This window comes from Rhagoletis zephyria, unplaced genomic scaffold, assembly GCF_001687245.7.
Source record: "Rhagoletis zephyria isolate East Lansing unplaced genomic scaffold, Rhagoletis_zephyria_1.1 Rzeph_scaffold_00953, whole genome shotgun sequence".
Classification (NCBI taxonomy): Eukaryota; Metazoa; Arthropoda; class Insecta; order Diptera; family Tephritidae; genus Rhagoletis; species Rhagoletis zephyria.
The window spans coordinates 14,781-33,273 of NW_016158037.1; the positions used below are offsets into that span (position 1 = coordinate 14,781).

Here is an 18,493-nt window from a genome sequence, read left to right on the forward strand (position 1 = left end):
CAAGCAAATGATTTTTCTTAAAATTTCAGACCTTTCACTCAATTTTTTCAAATAAATTTAAGTGAAAGGTATGAAAATCTGAGAAAAAGTAACTGCTTAGTTTTTATGTATACGCCCCAAGGTGTTATTGACAACTCAGTGCGGCTCTTTTAAGATACTATTATGTAAAAAAATATAAACAAGCGTTTCAAAATTCATACAAATTTTTTTCAATTTGACTTTATAGGATGGTTCTTCTGAGAGCAATGTCAAATTCAATCACACTTTGTTAAATACATTTTGATCTCTACCAAATAATGTACTTCCTCTGTAAATATTTTATGTAGTGTTCCAAGATTCGCTAAGAGAGCGCTACCTGTTGATCATTTGATTTAAATAGTTTGTCAAACAATTAATTCTATATTTAATATTTTTATTGAGCTTTGTACCACGATTGTTTATTAGGAAAAATTGAAAAAGCAACAAAGTCTAAGCGGTAGAAGTTATAGCACTATTTCGGAGATCACCACATCTCCTCATCAGACTTCTTTTTNTAAATAGCGGCAAATCAGCTGCACTTGATAGTAGTTGGTTGAATAAGGAAAATGAATTAGCAACAAGAGTTTACGGGATGTACATAGCTCAGTGGTTAACGCTTCTGACTTTGAACATCGAATTCGCAGGTTCGATCCCTGCTGAAGTCTAGAAAAAGAAGTCTGATGAGGAGATGTGGTGATCTCCGAAATAGTGCTATAACTTCTACCGCTTAGACTTTGTTGCTTTTTCAATTTTTCCTAATAAACAATCGTGGTACAAAGCTCAATAAAAATATTAAAAATAAAATGTTAACAAGCCACAATAACATTGACAAATACATAGTTTAGGAAGAGCCTGCCTGAAACTATACAAAAAAGCAAATAAGCAAATGGATGTATAGAATTGACAACAACAACCACGCTAAATCAGCAAATCAGCGGCAAATCAGCTGCAATTGATAGTAGTTGGTTCAATAAGGAAAATGAATTAGCAACAAGAGTTTACGGGATGTACATAGCTCAGTGGTTAACGCTTCTGACTTTGAACATCGAATTCGCAGGTTCGATCCCTGCTGAAGTCTAGAAAAAGAAGTCTGATGAGGAGATGTGGTGATCTCCGAAATAGTGCTATAACTTCTACCGCTGAGACTTTGTTGCTTTTTCAATTTTTCCTAATAAACAATCGTGGTACAAAGCTCAATAAAAATATTAAAAATAAAATCTTAACAAGCCACAATAACATTGACAATTAATACTATAGTTTGATCGGAGTTAATATATTCTTCAGTAATGAATTATATTATACTAAAACATAAGCTTATGAGAAATTACTTAGTCTTAACATGCATATTTCATATCGTGTTCCAAAATTCGCTCCGAGTGCGTTCACTATTGATCTTTTGATTCAAATATTGTTTGTCAAGCATTCAGTAGTGACGCTTGATCGGAGTTTATATATTATTCAGTAATTAATCATATTAAATTGAAATATAAACGTATAATACGGTAGAAAGTTAGAAATTATTTGGTGTTAATATGCATAATTCGCTCCATGTTCCAAAATTCGCCCCGAGTGCGTTCACTATTGATCATTTGATTTAAATAATTGTCTCTCAAGCATTCAGTACTATAGTTTGATCGTAAACTATATATTCTTAAGTAATTGATCACATTTTATTAAAATATAAACGTTTAATAGGGTAGAAAGTTAGAAATAATTTACTNTACTATAGTTTGATCGTAAACTATATATTCTTAAGTAATTGATCACATTTTATTAAAATATAAACGTTTAATAGGGTAGAAATTGTGAAATTATTTAGCTTGAGCATGTATAGTCGGCCAGAGGCAATTGCAGAAAACTGCAACTACTCGAGAAAACTTACAATAAAAGCAATGTAGATGAAAGTACTAAATATTATGACTAAAACTAGATCCATATATAAAATATTTTACATCATTTATTTGAAGTAAATCGGAATATATTTTTACATATAAGATAGTTTCCATTTAACTCATAAAGTACATATTTCACTATAAATAGTTTTAAGATCATTTCGAATTGCAAAAATAGCGCTAATTAGTTGTATTGAAGTATAAAACATTTTATTGCGGTCATATTTACTTATAAAGCGCACAACAATATTTCTCTCGCCATCTATCCGATGTTAAAATTTTCACCACATTATTTTGCTGCACGGCACCCTGAGTGCGGCAAAACAGTTGCTGGCAACCCTCAAGTCCTTTATGGGGACCAAATTAACAGCCACAACAACAAAAACCTTTTCTACTGGTATACTGTGCAAGTAAATACGAGTATGTACTCGATACTTTTGTTTCCATACCAACTACCTTTTTTACTCGAATCGTTGTTCCGATACCTACTTGGTATCGAAAGAAAAGTACTTGTATTCAATCGTTTTGAGCAAGTGCCATATCTCGTCGGCCATATTTTTGCAACGATTTTATCAACTTGCAATGTTGTGGGTCCATCAACTTTCAATGTTGTGTGTCCAAACACAATAAAACCTTTGCTTTGCAAAGTTCTTATAAAAAAGCATAGTGCAGTGGTGCACTATGTACGCTACAGCGTAAATGGACGACAAGCCATTTCCTTAAATCAGCGTTGGGCAGAGAGAGCTTTTACTCTGTTCGCAAACAGAACAAAATTTATAGAAAGCTTAAAAGAGCTTTGCCCGCGGCCAAGGCAGTACCTATTAGTGTTTTAAATGAAATAAATTGGTGCTTGTATGTATGTACATACATATGCATATCGTCGTTTAAAGTGCAAAACCGCGTATCAACAAAATGCAAAAGCGCGTATCAGCAAAATGCAAAACCACGTATGTGAAGTTGTAGAAATCATTTTCTAGAGTGTAAAATCAAAATGGTTCTCTTTTTTATAAAACAATAGCATTTTTGGCTAGTATATTTTAGGACGATTGTATAAGGATTGAGCCAAGAGCTTGTGTGAGCAAATCCAATTTTTGGCAGCCAATGTCAGTTACGCGGTTTTGCAGAATGACGATACGCGGTTTTTTAGTTTAAACGACGATATGCATGTATGTGCATCAATCTATAAATAGTTGCGTTCCTTATCTCCCAGAAATAGTCAGAAACTTTTCGAAGTAGTCAGATTTAGTCCTAAGAGCGTTCTTCAACTCGAAAATGACAGCAAAAATGAGAGAGCAACACTCTATTCGGCCCGAAGTAGTCAGATTTAGTCAGAAGAATTTTTGCAGGCAAAATCTTGAAAAATGTCAAACTCAACTGAATTTAAATTGAGGGAAATTAAAGAATACGCAAAAAGTGAGAATAATCTAAAAAATAAAAAAGTGAATTGAAATTGGGAGGCAAAAAATAATTGATAGAGTAAGTGTTTATCGTGCTTGTGCTTGTGTGAATGTGTTTTGTACATACATTTCTATTGTTATTTGACGTTAGTTTTATTGTTGCCATTGTTTGGACTAAAAATTTGGTTTTTTTGTTCCTTTACTTTTTCCTGTTATTCTGTTTTAGTGAGCGCATTTTGCTTACGTTGTGGCATTTTGACACTTTTCAGATTTTAGTCCAAAAAGATAAGGAATGAACCTAATATCATTGAATTATTTTAATATCTATTGCAAAATGTTATACAGACAAGACTAACAAGTAGAAAATAAATAAAATAAAAAACCTTTTAATATGCGTGGTTTTATAAATGGACTAAAAAGTAGCTTTTGATTTTGAGATTTTAGCAAAAGTCATTATAAACAATTTATGAGATTGAAAATGAAAAGCGTGGGGCGTATGCATGTATGTAATACTCTTATATTGGCAGTAACTGTACGTCTATACCTGCTATGGGCGCTCGCATACGAAACATCGTAAGAGATATATCCAGGTGTAGACCATTCATCGCAGAAAGTATACGATATAAAGTAAGAGATATTTCGTACCATCTATAGCATGCGACGAACTGTCAAATTCAGGGTTTGACTTGACAGCTACATCGTCAAATTTAGTTTGAATTCTAGGAATAGAGAAATAGTGGGATTCGTGGAAAAGCAAAACAACCGTATTCGGATACAACACAAAGCATTGGTAAGTAATGTTATTTTTCCTATATACAGCGTTTAAATTACATATATATATGTGTAGTAAATATATTATAGAATACAGGAGGAGCATCCGAAGTCTTCGAAGATTTTCTACTTGTAATAATAGAGTGGAATATGTCCGATACCATTAAATTGATAAACTTTTACAAGCAATTTGAGTGCCTTTGGAACTATAAAAGTGCACAATATAAGCGTATAGACCTAAAAAGAAACGCGTGGATTCAGATTTCCAACGAGTTTGCAAGGGACACTGAGGAAGTGAAACGCAAAATTAAGCATGTGCGGAATGCGTATGTTGCAGAAAAAAGGCCATTTGACAAAGCAAACAAATCTGGATCATCGGCAGCAATCTTGTATGAGCCACATTTGGACTACTACAACGAAATGAGCTTTTTAGACTCAGTAATAGTTTTGAGAAAACCCGAAAGCAAGTTGGTTAGTTGAGTTCAAATTACACCATACATTCTTCTTATTTGTATTCTTGTATTACCTTTTTTACGGGATATTGTAGAACCGAGGTGCGAACCAGTGAAGAATAATGATTTGGAAGCAACATTAGTTGATGAGGAATGCAAAGGGCAAGAGCAACAAATATCCGCTACAAACATTCCAGCAAACCTTGCGTCATCTCGATATCCGACTCAATCCCCTACTAATTCATTCGCATCATCTACCCCATCTATATTGTCGACACGTCGTCGTCGTCGGGCGACTGGAACGGAGTGCGACAGGAACAGAGTGTTCAACAAAGCGATCCAAGATATAGTCTCATCTGCTGCAATCACAGAGCCGGAAAATAAATTTACTTCATTTGGAAAGACAATTGCACTCCAACTGCAGCAATTGTCACTGTCTACAGCAACGGTGACCATGTCAAAAATACATTAAATGGTGTCAGAGGCTTTGGTACAGTATTTGGAACCCTCCCATGTGCAAAGAAATTCAGACATATTGCAAGCTGCATTAGATGACGCAGATATATATATCAAGAATTAGATGTTTATGTTAGGGCTTGCCGGTACCGCCTAATCGGAAAAGCATCAATATAAAGCATCAGCCCCTTTTATTTCTAATCTAAAATTAATTGTAAGTTCCAATTCGGTATTTAACAGTGGTTGCGCATATTCGACATTTTATTAATTATAATTTAGAAATAAAAGAGACGGATGCCTTGTATTGAGACATTACCGAATATGTTGGTAATCTTTGGAAGCAAATTGTATTACTTACCCTGTCCCAGTACCCGTCAAATTTACAAAATTCAGTCAGAAGGCTCCCATACATAAATAGGTCGATCTTCCACTCAGCCGTCCATATGTGTATGTATGTATATACATATACAGTCATGTGAAAAATATTAGGGACATGATGTTTTGACCAGTTTTGGCGATTTTTCTTTTGTCTATTTAATGTTTATTATTTGTTTATAAAAATACAGTTCACTATCGAATAAAAACCATATACAAATGTAAGTGCAAATTTCAAACTTTGTAGAAAAATTATAAAATGTCAACAAAATTTTACCACTAACTTTGCTAAGAATTTTGAGGAAAAAATCTAAGTATGCAATTTTATAGCCCATTAAATTCTAGCTTAAGAAAGTGCATGTTTCAAGTGGCTAGGAAATCGCCTTAATTTTTGACATTTTTTTGGAGGAGGGTATTATTATTTACTTCCACACAAAAAAAAATTTCGAATATACTTTGCGTAGAAGAAAATGTGTGATACCCTCAAGAAAAAATTATCAAAAATCAACGCGATTTCCTAGCCACTTGAAGCTTGCGCTTTCTTTAGCTAGAATTTAATGGACTATAAAATTGCATTCTTAGAATTTTCTTAGCAAAAACTTTGTGGTAAAATTTTTTTGAATTTTTATAATTCTTCTACAAAGTTTGAAATTTGCACTTATGTATATGGTTTTTATTAGATAGTGAACTGTATTTTTATAAACAAATAATACACATTAAACAAATAAAAGAAAAATCGCCAAAACAGATCAAAACATCGTGTCCCTATTATTTTTCACGTGACTGTATATGCATCTATGCCCAAAATAGTAGAAATTGCATTGATTTAAATTTTTTTTGACGGTATCACCCATTTTCTTCCGTACAAAGTATGTTCCACAGTTTTTTATATAGAAAGAGCACAGCATCGCCAGTAAAAAAATATAGAAAAATCAACGCGATTTTTATTATTTTGCCCATAGTTGTATCTAAGTAATACATTTTACAAACAATTTTTTTTTATTCTACACATCTTTTCAAAGCACAATAATTTCAATTGCAATGTTAAGTGATAACAAAAGCATCGAAACGATAAACATTTTGTTTTTTATGTGGAGCATAAATGAAGTTTTTGGTTTGAAGGTTTTCTTTTATGAAATATGCTGTCATACTTTCTATAAGTATTTATTTGCTAAGTAATAATTTTTGTTTTATCCAGCCAAAATTCTTTTACCTTGTTTATGTAACTAATAAATAAATGGAAAGCAATTTCTTTTTAGGACCTACATATTTCTGTAGTTTATTTTGACTATGTTTTGCGCTAGCACAATTTATAAGTTATAAAGTTCCCTTATTCGAAAACGAAAGCCACATCAAAGTTTCAAAATCTGCACAGGATTCCAAAACATTCTTTAAATTTTAAAAATTCGTCATTGAAGTTTCAATGAAATTTTTTTGAGTATGCAGTTTTTTAGCCGATTGAGTTTTAGTATAATAAAGTGCAAGTTTCAAGTAGCTAAGGACTACCAAAAATCTCAAAAATTAACGGTAGTCCTTAGCCACTTGAAACTTGCACTTTATTATACTAAAATTCAATGGGCTAAAAAACTGCATACCCAAAAAATTTAATTGAAACTTCGATGACGAGTTTTTAAAATTTAAAGAATGTTTTGGAATCCTGTGCCGAGTTTGAAACTTTGATGTGGTTTTAGTTATCGAATTACGTTAAGGTTTACTAAAAATTTATGAAAAATATTTATAATGAAAAACGTTGTGAATATTGGACCATTTTCACTGTGAGTTACCATATGCGTATTACTTACAAACATACAATTTTAATTTTTAGTTCAATGTATGTTAGTTTAAATAAATTTTGGAATGCAGCCTTAGGTTGAGCATTACGTTTGTTTAACTGTTTGCTTCTTTATCTTTGCCCATTGAATGGGGACATCCCCATCGGTTACACAATATCTTCGGACTCTGTCCCTAATTTGTGATGCGTACTTATATGAATTTTGTTCTTTAGCTGGTAAGGATATCATGGTCTGAGGAAGGCTGCAAGGCTCAGTATCCATGTCTGTAATTGGTGTCTTGGTGGATTTGTTGGTGAAATAATTGTGCAAGATACAACACGATCTGACAACAAGATCACACGTTTTGAGTGATACCTCCATTGGACGATTAAATATTCTGAACCACGATGCAAATCTTCCAAATGACATTTCAACGGTCATTCAGGCTCTACTCAATCTGTAGTTGAATATTTCATCAGAGGTTACTGCTTCGGTTATATTCCTTAAGCATGTGTTGATCAAGCCCGAAAATATTGTCAGCAATAAAAAAAATATGGGGTAGGAACAGGAAAATTCGTATGCTATTATAGCTTTAAATTCACCGGATTGCCAGAATTTGGATAACATAAGTAGATCTCCCTCTATTAGTGCTAAAAGTACTACAGATGGCCAGGCGGAATCAGAATATGGAGTTTCAAAATTTGTTGCCACGTCCATGGTTCCTATCAGTACATTAGAAGTAAATCCAGATTTACAGAAGACGGTAATGACGACGAAGCTTGCTTCTGCTTTAGACGTAGCTAAAGTAAGTGACAGACAAGCTGTTCACATTCTTTCTGCTGCGTGCCAGGCGTTAAATATTAATATTAATGAAATAACTTTAAGTCGCTCCTCGATTCACAGGTTTCGCGAAAAATCTAGAGCTGAATACACCGAAAAAATTCAGCAACATTACAAAGATATTAAAAATTAGATATTCACTGTCCATTGGTATGGAAAGCTACTCCCCTCACTAAAAGAAAATAAGAGAGTAGATAGATTACCAATTATAATAACTTCGAAAGGTAGTGAGATTCTTCTTGGCGTTCCCTACCTCGATTCTGGCACAGGAATTGAGGAATCCGAAGCTGTTTTCGAATGTCTTACTGAATGGGAAGTTGAAAGAAATATAGAGGCTGTTTGTTGTGATACAGAAGCCGTTAATACTGGACCGAAAAACGGTGCTTGCGTTTTGCTTGAGGCTAAGCTTGGTAAATGTTTATTGCATTTTCTCTGTAGGCATCATATTGCTGAACTGTTGTTAAGATCTGCTTTTGAAAGTAAATTCGGTGCTACATCAGGTCCTACTCTAACTTTTTTAAAAACATTCCAAAATGATTGGAATAATTTAAATAAAAAGAATTTTGAGCCTGGAATTACTGATCCTGAAGTATTCATCGCAGTCGAAAATAAAATTGCAGACATTTTAGCTTTCACATCTGAAACATTAGAAGAATCTCACTATAGAGAGGATTATAGAGAATTGCTGGAGTTGACAGCCATATTTCTTAGTGGATCTCCAAAACGAGAAATATTTATTCGCAGAGCTGGAGCTATGCACCAAGCAAGATGGATGTCTAAAGCAATCTATTGCTTAAAGATGTTTCTTTTGCGCAAGGAATTTTCAATGACTCCAGATGATGAAAGATCATGCAAAGAAGTATGTGTTTTTGTAGTTTCAATTTATGTAAAATATTGGTTTAACGCTGCAAGAGCAGATAAAGCTCCTAACCAAGACCTATTGATAATAAAGGAACTGCAAAAATACTCGAAAATAGATTCTGCTATTTCAAAAGCAGCTTTAAACAAAATTCAGAACCATTTATGGTATTTGACTCCAGAAGATGCAGCAATGGCCTTTTTTGATGATGAATTATCTTGTCAAGACAAGAACAAGATAAAAAATGCCCTGTCTAAAAAAATAAAATTTCTAATAACATTAAACGGCTACCTGCAACTACAGTGAAAGATATTGGAAAGAAAAGTATATACCACTTTATAAATAAAGATTCAATGAACTTTTTTTCGCGTTTTAAAATGCAAACTTCTTTTCTAGATCAAGATTCATCAGAATGGTATAAAAATAATGGCCAAAATCAACATTTTTGTATTGTATCACTGCCTACATTCGCACGAACGTAGCAATGCTTTGCTCGCACGGTGGAGAGAATACAGAAGGTGGCGCCGATGGCAATACCGCTAATCGGCTCTCAGTGAATTTGACAGAATCAGCTGTTATGCTGACGTCCCTGTCGAGATAACAGCAGTAGTGATGTGCTGAGTTAATACTTTTAAGTATCCCAATACTCTCGATACTCGGTACCGAAACATCCAGGATTCGAATAAAAGCGCACATAGGCCAAAAATATGGAAAAAACGGTTCAGGAGATACTCGTCTATCACAACCCGAATGTAGGAGCCAATAGAGCTTTTAATACCGATTCAATTAAAAGATGTATATATGTCGGTTCGAGGCCATAATACAGAGAAACTCTTACTTGGTTGAAGCATTTTTGTTCCAGCTGAATCAGGCGATATCATTTTTGTAGGCAGATTCTGTAACCAGTTAGCGACAATTTTCAAATCCGTATCGGTTTTGTTGACGTATGATATGAAATATTTTTACGTCAACAAGTGCGATATCGATACCCCCCTGAAAGGTTTCTTCATCCGTCAAAGTATTTTTCTTGAACCTTGGATCGACTAGGGTTAAAACTGATAAAATAATATTTCTCTGTTGCGATAAGTTCAAGTGTTTTAGCCGATATCATATAAATTAGTAATGAAAGTTTTTTCTAAACTTGAAATGCATATTATGGCGAAGGTTTAATGTAAAGAATCAGTCTCGGGTACCGATAAGGAAGTATTGGGTACCAAAACCTTTTTTAAGTATTGGGTGCCGACAATTCAGCACATCACTAGACAGCAGTTTTATTTGCCGCTCTCAGTCGTCAACTCTACGGTGACGTCACGCCAAAATTACTCTCGCGAATTCTGCTGCAATCGGCGCAATCTTGTATTCTATCATTCTTGCTTTGCTCGATATGAAACAAAAACAGAGACGAAAGAGAATAAATGGAACAATTATTCATTTTCTTTTGTCCCGCTGAGACGCTGCGTATCGAAATAAACTTAGCAATGCTTTGCAAAGTGTAAAGTGGTTCTATGAATCTTAAAAGTTTGTGCAAAGTTTCAGATCGAGCGGTTTAATTTGATGTATAATTTTTATCTGTACGATTTATAGATCGCTGGGAATAAGCTCCTTGTTTTAGAATAATATATAAGTAGCTTACCTGATTAAAGTCTCCAACAAGTTCACAAAACTAATGTGTTTACATCAGTACCCTGAACCTTAGGAGTATTTTATGAAGAGAATTTCAATTGCAGATGCCGGTGTAATCCAAGCGGGAACAGTTACTCGAATTCCCTTCTCTCGTATATGGGTTTCGCCTTCTGCGATCACCTAACTGTCGCCCACTTCGGAAGAGAACTCCGAGCAATCAAGTAAGATCCTCTTAAAAATTTATCAGGGCTATCACTGAATCCGAGTAAACTCGAAAACATCGTTTCTAGATTTGAATGCTAATTCGAAACCAGCTAGTTCAAAGGAAACAATAGGCATTTATGTATGCCGTTTTGCTCACGCAGCCCCAGCAGTCGCGATGGCCGAGCGGGCAAAGCGCTAAACTGCCAATTGAGAGATCCGAGTTGTCGTCGGGCAGCGGAGCTTTTTTTAATTTTTGTTTATTTTATTAATAAATTTTTTGTCAAGTTTAGATTTTGTCCTTTTAAATGGAAAAATATTTTTTTAAATGAATTTTTATGATATTAAAGTAATTAATTAGTTATAATTAATAGTAAATTGTTGAATATTATTTCCTCGCTTCATAAAAAATATTCAGTCTTCAATAAGCGTCTAGCAGATGAATGTATGTATGTACATATTTATGAATGTATCGCATTGGTTTTTGACGTCTACGATGACACAAATGTGTGGAATTATATCGAACTGTAACAAATCTAGAGTACAATAAATACTTATTATTAACAATAATGCAGTGTTTTTGCATTATTTTTAAAATTCAGTGATTTTAAATTTTGTTCCACCAGCATAGTCATGTCGTAGACTATCTGTACGAAACTTCATAACGAACGGATTCAATGAAGGACCTCTACGAATTTCGAATTTACGTTCGTAGCCATTTGGATTCCGTGATAGCACTTTCGTAGATTTCACGAAAATCTAATCTACAATGGATTCTGTGATAACCCTGAATACATTTTTATAACTTTGTTACTGCTTTTTTATATGCAGTATATTTTGCTTTGCTGCCTTTATGCTTAAGTTTATGGGTCCCGGTCCCCCGGAGGAGTGCCCCTGTAGTCCTCCGAATAGTCGACCATTTCTTTCCTGATTTCTGGGGAAGGATCTTTGATTGTTCGTATTATAGTTATTAGTCTGTCTGTCATTTGAATAATTTCTCTGATTATTGCTATAGCTGTTGGCTCTTGAATTGTTTGAGCTCCTATTCGTATTATGGTAGTTATTGCTTTGTCTATGGTTAGGAATGTTTCTTGTATTATTATGTGGTCCTCTGTTATTACTACAGGTATTACTGTAATTATACCTGTTACTAGATTGGCAGTTACTGTAGCTGTTCGAGTTTCGCCTGTAAGAGTTATTGGGATTATTTGTGTAGTTGTTGTTTCTGTAATTGTTTCTCATAGACATAACGTTCCTGCTGTCGTGTTGATTTCCTTGTTCTATCTCTAGTGCGAGTTCAGTAGCGGTATCGAAAGATGTGGGTAGTGCCGCAATTACTGTTTGTTTGAGTTTGTCATTTAGTCCGTTTTTAAATATTGTTATACTGTATTGCTCATTGAGTTTAGTGATTAATGATTTTTTCCCCATTTGCAATGTGTTCAATTCATATATCAAATGTAAAATTTTATTTTTGAAGTTAGTGACACTTGAATTTTTTTGTGTAAGATTGGCAAGTTGGTTTTGTATGGGTGGTATAGTTGTTGTGCTTTTATATTTATTACTTAATGACGCTTTTAATTCCTTTAATGTTTGTGGTGTTTCTATTGCAGTCACGTTTGTCTTCAACGTTTGACTTAGTTTCACGTAAACTACAAAATCTATCACCTTTTTACCTCTTTCAGTTAGACCGTATACATTATTTCGATAATTTTTAGAAATGCTTCCAAGTCTTTATGATTTCCGGAAAAAGTCAGAATAGCTTTCATAGCTGTCTCTAAACTAAACTCAGACATCTTGTTTTTGTTATTAATAATATTTTTATTGAGCTTTGTACCACGATTGTTTATTAGGAAAAATTGAAAGAGCAACAAAGTCTAAGCGGTAGAAGTTATAACAGCTATTTCGGAGAGCACCACACTCCTCATCAGACTTCTTTTTTCTAGACTTCAGCAGGAAGTCTGCTTAATATTTTTTTATTCTGTTTTAATTCTTGGTATATGTATATATATTTGTTGCTTGGTGGAAATTTATGTAATTTTGTTTTTCACAAATTGTATTTATGATTAAGAAATACATAAATAATTTTACTAATAAGCTAAGACCCTAATATTATATTTTTTATTACATCAACAAGTTTTAAATACATGTTTGCCATATTTAATTTTAGCCAAAGTTAGTGGTTTGATTATCGTTTTGACTCTTTGCTAATTTCGAAAATTTCGTTACCTGGGTAGTGTATGGATGAAACCACATTTGCTTATAAATAGCCTCGAAAAATATTACTAACATTAATGCAATAAATTATGAGCAATGCTTTCGGCCGAATGTTTTTTATTTAGTTTTGTTTGATTCTATTCTCGCTTCCTGTCAGTTTACTTTTTTGTTTTTTGTATCCTCCTAGCTTTAGTTTATTATTATCGTGCATATAATATGTTCATATGCATTTTTTGTGATTGAATTTGTATGTATTTATACATAGTTTAAACCTAATTTAGAATTGAACCCAATTTGCATGTGTTGTATTCTGCACGTGTTGAGTCATAGACTGTGGTGACCTGTGAATGCACTTTATCGCCGTTTTTGAACTGTCGGCAGTTGTGGATGTTGGCACGATTTTTCTAACTTCGCCTGGCGTGGAGGCAAAATACTAGTCCCTCGAACCATATTTTTTTGTTAAACTCTAAGCAACACTCGAAAATCGATACAGGATATTACCATATTTTTGGTAGGATATTAAAAAGTTTGCTTGTCTTAATCAGACTAGAACGATAGCCATATGTTGGCGATCTTAATAGACTAGAAGGATCGTCATGTGCTGCATTCCAAATTTGCAAAGCAACCAATCAAAACCCGGTGCATAACGGGTAGCGGAAATATTCTGCTTGTAAAGTGGAGGCGTCGCCTAAATGCAGCGGGCAATGCACTAGGCTGTTCTGTTTACAATGTTTAACTGCTTAGTCAGCGATAATGGAATGTGTGTCAACGGGTAATGTTTATGCTGTTATGACTCACTACACTAGCTCCAAAAGCACCAAAATGGCAACACTGAATATGAAGCCTTGAAGCAGAGGGTGATTAGAAAATTTGGAGAGTTAAACGAAAAGCTGTTCAACGTTTGCTCGCAGGGTTGAATTGGGCGAAAAAAACATCGACCTTACTACAAACAATATTTGGACAAAGAAATTTTAAAATCTGTATGGCTACGAGGTTTATCAATTCATGCACAACAAATTTTTGCGATTGGCGATGAAGGCCGAGAACTTTATCGAAATACCGACACTAAATAGCATACTAACGCAGTCAATGCAATAACTGACAATGCAGCCATCGTCTGGTGCACGTAATCGTTCGACTTGGCCAACAAGCGATGGTTTCTGTTGGTACCACAGCACTTTCGATGACAAAGCAACTAGGTGTGGATCGCCATTCACCTACGCTAGTTGGCACGTGAAAAACTAGTCAGTCTCCGGTTCAAAGAGGCTACCGCGGATGCTGACAAAAGACGCACCGAATTGGACCTGGTCCTCCGCCGGACATTCTCCTGGGTATTTATTGTCGCCGATGTCGCGCACCCTATACTGGGTGCTGAATTTTTGCAACACTACAACATTTTGGTGGATGTCAAAAATAAAGTAATGATCGATAAAACAACGAACGTTCAAACTATTTGTCAGATAATGAATCCAATATATAAAATTATTTCGGTAAGAGGAGACAACATATTTCACCAAATTTTACCACGTTACTTGTCAATTTTTATTGTGGCGTATTAATATTTATTACAATAGTATTATTGAACTTTGTACCACCATTTGTTTATTAGGAAAAATGGAAAAAGCAACAAAGTCTAGGCTGTAGAAGTTATAGCTGCTACTTCGGAGATCACCACATCTCCTCATTAGACTTCCTTTTTCTACATTTCAGCAGGGATTCGGCATCATCGTTGTGCAAAGCCCGAAGCGCTAACCACTGAGCTAAGCACACTCCGAAACTCTTGTTGCTAATGTATTTCCTTATTCAACCTACTACTATCAAGTGCAGCTGATCTTTCGCTATTTAAACTTGGCAGCGTGGTTGTTATTGTTAATTCTATACATGGAATAGATCCACAGTATAGTTTCAGGCAGGCTCATCCCAAACTATTTATTTGTCAATTTATATTGTCCAGTATTAATATTTATTTCAATAGTGTTATTGAGCTTTGTACCACGATTTGTTTATTACGAAAAATGGATAAAGCAACAAAATCTACGTGGAAGAAGTTACAGCTGCTATTTCGGAGATCACCACATCTCCTCATCAGACTTATTTTTTCTAGACTTCAGCAGGGATCGAACCCGCATCATCGATGTGCAAAGACATAAACGTTAACCACTGAGCTGTGCCCACGCCGTAAACTCTTGTTGCTAATTCATTTCCTTATTCAACCTACTACTATCAAGTGCAGCTGATTTGCCGCTATTTAAACTTCACGACATGGTTGTTATTGTTAATTCTATACATCCATAGTATAGTTTTAGGCAGGCTCAACCCAAACGTTACTCCGACCTCACCAATAACTCGACTGGGTTAAAGACACCCCTAACGGCGGTTCAGCACTTACTAGAAACGAGAGGAGCTCCGTTAGTGCAGAAAGTACGTCACCATTTCCCTGAGAAGCTGGAAATCGCTAAAGAAGTTTGAGTATTTGTTGGAGCGCGGAATTTGTCAACGCTCGAAGAGCCAATGGACAAGTCCGTTGCATACGGTACAGAAATCTTACAGCTCCTGGCACCCATGTGGTAATTACTGACAATTAAATGCAAACACAATTTCAGCCAAGTACCCCGTTCGTCGCATTCATGACTTAGGAGGCGACCTACATGGTAAGACAATTTTTTATGTTGTCCATTGTAAGAAAGCGTACCATCAGATCCCGGTGCATTCAGCTGATGTGCCAAAGACAGCCACACTAACCCCGGCGGCGCTTTTTGAGTTTAAGTATATGACGTTTGGCCTCAGCAACGCTGCCCAAAGTTTCACAATTTATCTATGAAACGGTCAAGGGGCTAACGTTTGTTTTCCCATATCTCGACGATGCACAATGTTTCGCCTATATGGAGGCAGGTGGAAATAATACCTAACATGTACCGATTTCACTTACACTTCTCATGTTGTCTAACTTTTTTTAGGAATATGGAATTACGAAACTTGGTAAAGGTGCGACAATTGCCACGGCCTCCACTCATGTTGGCGGAAACATTAATTTTTCCACCGATTTCGATGAAATTTAGTTTGTTATTAGCAGGGAACGAATTTTATGGAAATTGCTTTTTTTCTGCTAAAGAGATAGAGTATATTTGATTAAGAATGTCCACGATTTAGCTTTTCCAGATTCCATATATACTTATTTGATCTTGTTTTCGCATATTTGCATTTTTTTGCTCATCAATTTAAAATTTTAAACCGAATTTTCGCCTGTGCCATGCCGTGCTTTTTATGCAGAATTTTTGCTATTTCTTAATTGTTGTTCTCGAAAGAAAATACTGTGGCGTAAATAACTTATAAAATTTTGCGAAAACTCAAAATTTTTCTTAATAAAAAAAACACTTACATTGCATGTGAAATATCACGAAGAAAAACGTGAAATTTTCAGCGGATTGTGGACTTTTTTGACAGAACACAATAAGTACATTTGGAAAACTTTATTTTTTTAATGAATTTTAAATTTTGGTGAACAGCAGCTAACTGAAGTATTTTTCTTGTATTTTACTAAACTACGTGTTATACCAAATTTAACGAAGAATTTGAAGAAAATACATACATATACATGCTTTCGACAAATGTAACAAAACTTAACGAGTATAGAGATTCGCTTATAGGTTCGTAAAATAATATTTTATTACACGTCAAGAGTCATAGCGAAACGTGTGAGTTTGGTGAAGAAAAGGTAAAGTTAACAAGAATCCGTTAAGGAAGTCTTTTATTGAATTGAATGGTCAGATTAAAACTCCACTGGAGCCTCTAGTGTTCATTTGCAAATCAGATTTTGTTGACTCTGAGTCCGACGCAAAATCATAAGCTTCAGTAAGTTTTTCTATTAGAATAAGCGTCAAGAATACAGCATCACAGATTCGCTGAGTGTAGTAGAGATTCCAGCAGCTGCTACTAGTGCACCTAATTTTTCAGTGTATTCAGACAAATAAATTTTGTTAGTGGCATCAAATCTGCTCTACGCAATAGAATTAAACCTGAAAACTCGAAAATTGTGGCAGGGAAGTTAGCAGCGTTACACGTTAACAACAACAATTATTCAGACTTTGCCAAACGCGTTGAAGAATCATCCGATTCACTTGAGCGGTCGTTAATTATAGAAGGAATAACTCAAGAAAAGGTTCACGAAATGGCGATTGAGCAAACTAATATTTAACGAGTGTCGGGTAAACGCCAAGTCAGACTTAGTAAAATCAATTTAAGCTTCAACAAAATTTTCCGATTTCAAAAATGTAGTTGCAAAATTAATCGTAGAGCAGAATGACGAGGTGAAAGAGCGTCAGGTTTTGACTTTCCCATCGCGTGGTAGTAATACATTTAGAAATTCTCGTGGTGGCTATAGTGGGACTAACCCCACTCGCAATTATACAGGTTATAGAACTAACAGGTCATTTTCTTCTAATATTTAATAATAATAATAACATTAGCTAATCGAGCACTACGTGAATATCCCCTCTAGCGATTTCCAGTAGTTGGTAACAGTGTTGCCGCGCCGTCTCAAGAAAATGTATCCCTGACCAAGCCAAAAATGTATCCAAATGTATCCAATTTTCTCTTTTTACATATACATCTCATAATTTGTAAGAAAACCAAACATTTTCATGAAAAAGACATAATTTAACCCATCTTAAGGACTTGGAATACAAGTACCCCGTTCGTCGCATCTATCTGTCAACCTAAATTTTGTGGTTTAGGTTTTAGTTTGCGCTACAATTTCATTATACTGAAATGCAGTGCAACGCGGATGTGTTTTTCGTAACTATATAAAAAGTTTTAAATGTGATTATTTTATCAATGGAAAATAATGTTAAGGGTATGGTATGTACCATTGACTGTAACAGCCGGTTTTACCAGCAAATTAAATGGAAAATGATTTTTTTCTATCGATTTCCATATAAAATTCAAAAAATTAAAATCATTTTTCACTTCAATTGCTTTCGTGAAATTGGCTGTGACAATTGTGGTTTTAAATAACATTTGTATTTTTGAAAACTTCATGCCCGGTGGTACCAATCAATTTTTAATTTATCAGCCTGTTAAAATTTAAAATTATCCAATAAAATGAAACATTTGTAATTTCAATTTATAAAGTACATTTTTTGTGCATAAGTATTTTGCAAAGCAAATATAATAAATAGCAAGTACACTCCAAAAAGAGCATGTAAAACTACTACTGAAAAGTATCTATTTTTCAACAAGAATCTGTATAAATATACGTATAAGATGTTCAGTATTTGATTTTGAACTTGAGATCTTTAAAATATACACATAAATACACATATATAGAATGTTTAAAATTGCAAAAATTTTCAAACTACAAATACAAAGTGCAAAGTGCGTTATGTAAAATTTTTTTGATTCTTAGTTTTTGGCGGATTACGTACCAGTATTTAAAGTAGTTTCATGTCCACTAACAACAGAGTGCAAAATCTTTTTATATTCTGAAAAAATAGCATCAAATGTTAAGTCTTCTTCCAAAAGTCGCTATCATACTTATTTATGAACTTTCAAAAGTATCAATCTTCTGATGAACTAGAAAGCTGCTTTAGGTCATATAGACTGTTAATGTTATCTTATGACATGT

At 34.4% G+C, this 18,493-nt stretch overlaps 1 long non-coding RNA gene across 1 annotated transcript in view; it reads right to left on the reverse strand.

Annotated features, from left to right (window-relative positions):
* Positions 1-14,978, reverse strand: part of LOC108362174 (uncharacterized) — a 20,689-nt gene extending 5,711 nt beyond the window's left edge. The window contains exons 1-2 of the long non-coding RNA XR_001847423.1: positions 14,881-14,978; positions 5,642-5,649 (exon numbers count right to left, since the gene is read on the reverse strand). This is a non-coding gene — a long non-coding RNA (uncharacterized LOC108362174). The remainder of the gene's footprint in view (positions 1-5,641; positions 5,650-14,880) is intronic.
* Between the last annotated feature and the right edge of the window lie 3,515 nt (positions 14,979-18,493).